This window comes from Coregonus lavaretus, assembly GCF_964263955.1.
Source record: "Coregonus lavaretus genome assembly, contig: HAP1_SCAFFOLD_2902, whole genome shotgun sequence".
NCBI classification, from domain to species: Eukaryota; Metazoa; Chordata; class Actinopteri; order Salmoniformes; family Salmonidae; genus Coregonus; species Coregonus lavaretus.
In genome coordinates, this window is record NW_028165226.1 from 26823 (window position 1) to 34322 (window position 7500).

Consider the following 7500-nt stretch of genomic DNA (forward strand, 5'->3'; position numbering starts at 1 on the left):
TGTGTATTTTGAAATATTATGTAGTTTTAACACATTTCTATAACAGTTTTGTCAGTTTTAACTCTTTAAATCTAGATAATATCATTGGTTTCTTTAGTTTTCTGGATGGATCTTTAGTAGTTAACAAGGAAGGACGTAGTACAAAATCCAGCACCAACCAACTACATTCGGATGTATTCCACAGACTATGTGACTGTCTCGGAGAGTCACTCCAAGATTTAACTTAATCTAAGAACGACTTTTGTTCACTTTTACCATTCATATCCTAATCTCATCTCTACTATGTGTGTGTGCATTTGATTGACAATGACTGAACAATGTGCCAAAATGACGGAAATCTCCACCGAACGGACTACTTTGTACTCGACTAGAAGAAAACTAGAAGAACTCAGAATAGCTGTCTCCTCCACTCTCACCTTGAGGAGTAGCCTACATAGAAAAATAATTACAGCTAGTGATATTTCAGCGCAACCTGTCTCCTTGTTTGCAATGTGGTTGATTTATTCATTGAGATGGGAGACTCTCTGTATACCCCCCTCTTTCTCTCTCTCCCCTCTCTCTTCCCCTCTCCCCCTTCTCTCTCTCTCTCTCTCTCTCCCTCTCTCTCCCTGCCTCCCCCTCTCTCTCCCTGTCTCCCCCTCTCTCTATCTCTCTCTCTCTCTCTCTCTCTCTCTCTCTCTCTCTCTCTCTCTCTCTCTCTCTCTCTCTCTCTCTCTCTCTCTCTCTCTCTGAAAAGGTGTGTTATTTGTCACTCTCTGTGGTGTTGTTTTTCCTTCTTTTCTATTGTCAGGAAACACACTTCCACTGTCACCCTCCACAGATCCCCCGTTCAGTTACTGTAGCTAAGGATGATGGGATATGAAGGCAAGGCAACCAATCAGAAGGCTTACTGCCAAACCAAAAGCCAATAACAGCCCAGGAAATAAGCTCCTGTATTTGCTGTCGTCATTGTTATATTCAGCTCAGGAATTATTGACGTAAATGTTCTGGAATGGTTTAGATTGCACATTTATTGTATGCATGTGCTGTTATGCTGAGAGCATAACCAGGACGAGGAATAACTCCAGGCCCTAATCATAGCCAATAAGACTGGTATTTCCCACTATTCGCCCTTTGCCAGTCTGCAGATCTGTCTGCCAATACAATCCAACCTAAATGTTTTCCCAGTGTATTTTGGAGTGCAACACACTCATTATCTTAAACGTATGCACTGGATAAACATGAAACTTGTACTTTCTCATTGCTGCTTCTTCTGTGTATCCCAGATAACCTTTTGATTGGACTGTAAAAAAAAAAAAAAAAAAAAACAACAACTATGTTTTAAAAGCTTAGTGCTCCAATTTTCACATCACTCCCATAATAGCATTCAAATATTTTGTCTGTTATTTGCTCATCTGTATTGAAGGGGACAAGAATAATCTTTCGCTTTTTGCTCGGCTTAGTTTGTTAAATATCACGTTGGAGTGTTGGAGAGGACGACCAAGTTATCTCCATCCACGTAAATGCTAAGGTCAACAAAATGTAATTTATCTGAAATAGTTCATCAACAAAATGTAATTTATCTGAAATAGTTCATCGACTGCTCTGGTCTGAATGTGCCCATGTTTAAAACATGAGCTCCATCAGGTGGTGTGGAATATGTATTCGGCTGGCCCTCCTGGCCTCCTCTCATCCGGCCCTGCCGTTATTTCAGATAATTACCAACCTGCTGTGTGGAAGTCTCGGTCTCATCTCCAATCTCAGTCTACTTCATCTGTGAGGAGCGAGCCTCTGGAAAAACAATCTATTGCACCACGCTGCTGTGGGGGCTGAGAGGTTGACTGTGGTGTGTGTGTGTGTGTGTGTGTGTGTGTGTGTGTGTGTGTGTGTGTGTGGAGATTGCCCCATGCCCACCTCAGCATCGTGACTCATGCTCGCCAAGTCAAGAGGATATCTCACACTCCCTTTTTATCTCTTTGTTTAATGTGTCAGTTTCAATCGCCAAAAGGCTCTGTTATATTAACTGCTGAAGGGTGTATAAAACAGGGTTACATATTTCAAATACTTCACTGTGGTTGCGTCCCAAATAGCGCCCTGTTCCCTACATAGGGCACTAGGTTTGACCAGAACCCTATAGGCCCTGGTCAGAATTAGTGCACTATAAAGGGAATTGGGTGCCATTTGGGACGCACTCTGTATGTCTCTTTAGGGTTTAACAGCCTATGGCAAACCAGAGAGCTGTGTCTGTATCCATTTCACACTCTAAGAACAAGGTCATCTGTTCCTTTCGTCGTTGTCAATTCACCATGTGGAGCGAATGTGATTCTTCAACCAGGCATGACATTGGTTTTGTATGTGTAGGAGGCCTATTGATACTGTGATACATGCTTTCCCTTCAAAGTCAAGTTTGTTGTGCATGACTGAAGTTGACAGAGTGCAGCACGGGGGATAAAGATGTCATTATTCTGTCTGTCCGTTCACCCACAATGCATCAGAATGTGAGAAGCCTATCATTGTCTTTGTGGGCAAAAATGTGACTGTCTCCCACAAATGGAGTCTCAAGCAGCAAAAATTAGGTTTAGTGGAATTGATTGAATTGATTGAATGCTATTGTAAGATGCATTGAAATTGAATGCTACTGAAAGTTATTTCAAATGACTAACCTTTTTCTTTGGATATAGGTGAAAGGGCTATGTGATGCTAAAAATGCACTGCTTTCGATTCGGGTGATGCGTGGAACTCTTATCTTCTGGTGGTTTTCTGTCACCTATGTTGTTCTGTTGTCACACAATGAGGAAGGGGACGTTTTAGGAGGACAGACTTGTTGAATTTGGGCATAGGTTTCAACCATCACCTCCCTCGGTTGGCTTTGAATCCCTCTTTACCTGTCTTCTGTTCTGCAGTATATCAACATGCTATTAAAGATGGTTTCAGTCTATTCACCATAGTGGATGTCTCCTGTTCTTTCCCTCTATTGCGCAGTATGTCTGGGTGTAGTACACACGACTTTCTATCACACTGGATCAGAATCAGAATCACCTTTATTCGCAAAGTACATTTACACATACCCAGAATGTGCCTTAGTGAGAAGGTGCAGCCAGCAATAGACAATATCCAAACTGAATACAGACACAAGATCACATAGACATCATACAGAATATACAATATCGGAACAGTAAACCTAAAACTCTGCAGTATAGGCTGATTACATTGGGAATATACCATTTACAGAGGGGATATATCTATATAAGCAGAGGGAGGGATGCTGCCGTGGTGAATATATACTGTGCATTTACCGTGCTGTGCAGAGGTGTGCATAGTTCAAATGCAGTATAGTGCAGATTAGTATTTTGAGGTCAAGGATGACAAAGTGCAGTAATCGGCCCAATGCAACGTCACTTAATCACTCTGAGCCCGATGGCCAGTTAGTGAGGGCCACAGCATGGGGGAAGAAACTGTTCTGGTGGGCGGCGGTTTTGGTCATGACTGACCTAAACCGTCTGCCAGAGGGGAGTCTTTGAAAGATGGGGTGTCCAGGGCGGGCAGGGTTGGCAATGATCTTACCTGCACTCTTCCTTGTCCTGAAGGCGTGCAGGTTCTTGATGGATAGCAGGTGACAAACGATGATCTTCTCCGATGCGCTGCAGTTTGCGCGTGCAGTGGGCAGACACAGACCCAAACCAGACGGGATAGAAGATGTGAGGATGATGGATGTGAACCGAACCAGAATTGTCCGAGATAGTTTGAGTTTCCTCAGCTGGCGCGATATGTGAGTAGGTATACTACACACAACGTTCTATTCAACTGTATGTGAGTGACTATAGTACACAACATGTTCTAGTACTGTAAAATAAACCTCCAGTTCACTAGTTGAGGCTGAGTGGTTTTGCTGACGACATGACCTGACCAGGAAAATCTAATCAAATTAAATTGTATTTGTCACATGCGCCGAATACAACAGGTTACTTACAAGCTCTTAACCAACAATGCAGTTTTAAGAAAGAAAGAATACACAAAAAACCACACAAAAAAAATACAAATTAGAGTTGGTCTAAGGTTTCTGGGATAATTGTGTTGATGTGAGCCATGACCAGCCTTTCAAAGCACTTCATGGCTACAGACGTGACTGCTACGGGTCGGTAGCCATTTAGGCAGGTTACCTTAGTGTTCTTGGGCACAGGGACTATGGTGGTCTGCTTGAAACATGTTGGTATTACAGACTCAGACAGGGAGAGGTTGAAAATGTCAGTGAAGACACTTGCCAGTTGGTCAGCGCATGCTCGGAGTACACGTCCTGGTAATCCGTCTGGCCTTCCGGCCTTGTGAATGTTGACCTGTTTAAAGGTCTTACTCACATCGGCTATGGAGAGTGTGATCACACAGTCGTCCAGAACAGCTGATGCTCTCATGCATGTTTCAGTGTTACTTGCCTCGAAGCGAGCATAGAAGTAATTTAGCTTGTCTGGTAGGCTCGTGTCACTGGGCAGCTCGCAGCTGTGCTTCCCTTTGTAGTCTGTAATAGTTTACAAGCCCTGCCACATCCGACGAGCGTCGGAGGCGGTGTAGTACGATTCAATCTTAGTCCTGTATTGACTCTTTGCCTGTTTGATGGTTCATCGGAGGGCGTAGCAGGATTTTTGCTTGTATGCAGGAATCAGGAGGATATAATTATTGTCAGATTTGCCAAATGGAGGGCGAGGGAGAGCTTTGTACACGTCTCTGTGTGTGGAGTAAAGGTGGTCTAGAGTTTTTTTCCCTCTAGTTGCACATTTAACATGCTGGTAGAAATGAGGTTAAACGGATGTAAGTTTCCCTGCATTAAAGTCCCCGGCCACTAGGAGCACCGCCTCTGGATGAGCGTTTTCCTGTTTGCTTATGGCCGTATACAGGTAATTGAGTGCGGTCTTAGTGCCAGCATCGGTTTGTGGTGGTAAATAGACAGCTACGAAGAATATTGATATATGGGAGAAAACTCTCTTGGTAGATAGTGTGGTTTACAGCTTATCATGAGATACACTACCTCAGGCGAGCAAAACCTTGAGATTTCCTTAGATATCGTGCACCAGCTGTTGTTTACAAATATACATAGACCGCCACCCCTTGTCTTACCAGAGGCTGCTGTTCTATCCTGCCGATACAGTGTATAACCCGACAGCTGTATGTTATTCATGTCTTCGTTCAGCCACGACTCTGTGAAACATAAGATATTACAGTTTTTAATGTCCCATTGGTAGGATATATATGCTTGTAGTTTGTCCACTTTATTATCAAGCGATTGTAAGTTGGCCAATAGTATCGATGGACAAAATATAATTATTGTAAAATTGACTGTGTCCATAAAATGTAGATAGTAAGTATAAGCTGGAAGTAGAGGCCTAAGCATTGTTGTTCACTAATTTACCCCAAGTAGGGAAAGGATGGCGGGGTTGAAAAGTAATAGAGAGTATATATATAAAAAACATGGGGGATTGGAAGTGATGCAGACAATTACATTGATGGAAGTTACAATCTATCTGCAATATTAAGCTGATCTACCCCCTTAAAAAAATAAAAAATACTCGTTGCCGGCTCCTTACCAGGCACCCCAATCTCCTTCCGCAATATCTCCTTTTCTTTCTACTGCGAATGACGGGGATGAGGGCCCTGTCGGGTGTCTGGAGCAAGTCCCTCTCGTCCGAGTCATTAAATACAAATGATTTGTCCAGTTCAAGGTCAGTAATCGCTGTTCTGATGTCCAGAAGCTATTTTCGGTCATAAGAGATGGTAGTAGCAACATTATATACAAAATAACTTACAAACAATGCGAAAAAACACACAAAATAGCACGGTTGGTTAAGAGTCCATAAAACGGCAGCCACCCCCTCCGGCGCCATTACCATTGGACCCAAGTTATTACTAGTTAGTATATAGCCTACATAGCCTATAACTAGTGCCAATACCCACTGGGCACACACTAGTTGAATCAACATTGTTTGCACATCATTTTAATGAAATTACGTTGAACCAATGTGGAATAAACATTGAATTGACGTATGTGCCCAGTGGGTAGTTTATTCTGGTCAGGTTAGGTGAGGAGTAACTCCTGGCCCTACTCATAGATAGTAACGAGTGGCTTCTCCCACTGTGTCCCTTGTTTTTTGTGTCCCAAACTGTGTCCCATGTTTCAGCAGTACTGGGAAGGAAATATCAGCGCTCTCTGCAGTATTTTGGCTATTGTGGCTGCCTGACTTATATGCTAGTTATATAAAAACACTAAATGGCTCTCACAATGCAACAGATAAACAGAGGAGAGATAAACAACTCTCCTCTGAGTGCATGTCTGTTCCATTTGTAGAGATTATTCAAGTTCATGTGTATTGAACCTTTTGTGTTGTGAGAGACGGTAAACAGCAGGCCTATCTGTGAAAAGGGAGGCTAGCATAAAAGAGTTGACACTAAATTAAATATATTTGTGTGTGTGGTTTTGTTTGCTTTTATTGAACTGAAAGAAACAGAGCAATACCCAACCAAATCCCTTCTCATAGTACAATTTTAGCGATGAGAAATTTTTTTTTTTTAAATTCATGGCTTGTACCTTTATATAGGGCTACTTCATACAGTACATTATTGAACACGTTTTGTTTCATTTCATTCACTATAACACCATTTGGACTCACAGAATAATATTTACAGTTGAAAACTGTACATACAAACAAACATACAGTATCTTAATGTAAGGGCCAGTTATAAACATTTAAGAGATGTTTAATATATTGTACAAACCGTTATTTATAGTACGAACTGTTATTATAACTGTTACATTAAACGCTAAACTGGTGAATGTTACCTCTAATGAATATGTACCGTATACTGCATCATAGAAGAAACAGACATAAAACATTAAAATAAAAATTATATTTTTCAATGTATTCAGATACTTTATAAAATGCTTTGTATTTGTTCGTAAGCCGAAGTGGGCCACAATGACTTTGTATAGATCGTTGTTTGAAGAAGTAGGTGTCACCTTATTAATTGTATACAGCGGCGTACAATATAAGAAAAAAACATTGTATTGTTCAATAATATAGGCCATTATATTATGTGACCATTCAGTTCCAGAGGATACATATGGAATGGACGCATTTTGGCCAGGGCATCTCCCATGATGCCTTTCTCTGTCTGAATACTGGGGTGTATTCATTAGAGCAAGACCGTAGCAAATAGTTGCGAAATGTTTCGCAACAGAAATCGTTTACTCCTAACGGAAACATTAGTTTCTATTGGACAAATTCAGGTAGGTCACTCCCCGTTTCGGTCTGTTTGCTTCTGTTGGGTTCCGTTTGGTTAGTTTGGTTCCTAGTGAATACACCCCCTGTGTTGACTAGGTGTCTGGCGCATTCAGGAATTCTGGGTGGAAGTTGCCGGTAGGCACAGATCTAGGATCAGTTTACACTCCCAAAAATCCTAATCTTAACCATTAGTAGGGAGACACTAAACTGACCTTAGATCAGTGCCCAGGGGTCAACTGTATCCTATTCCCAG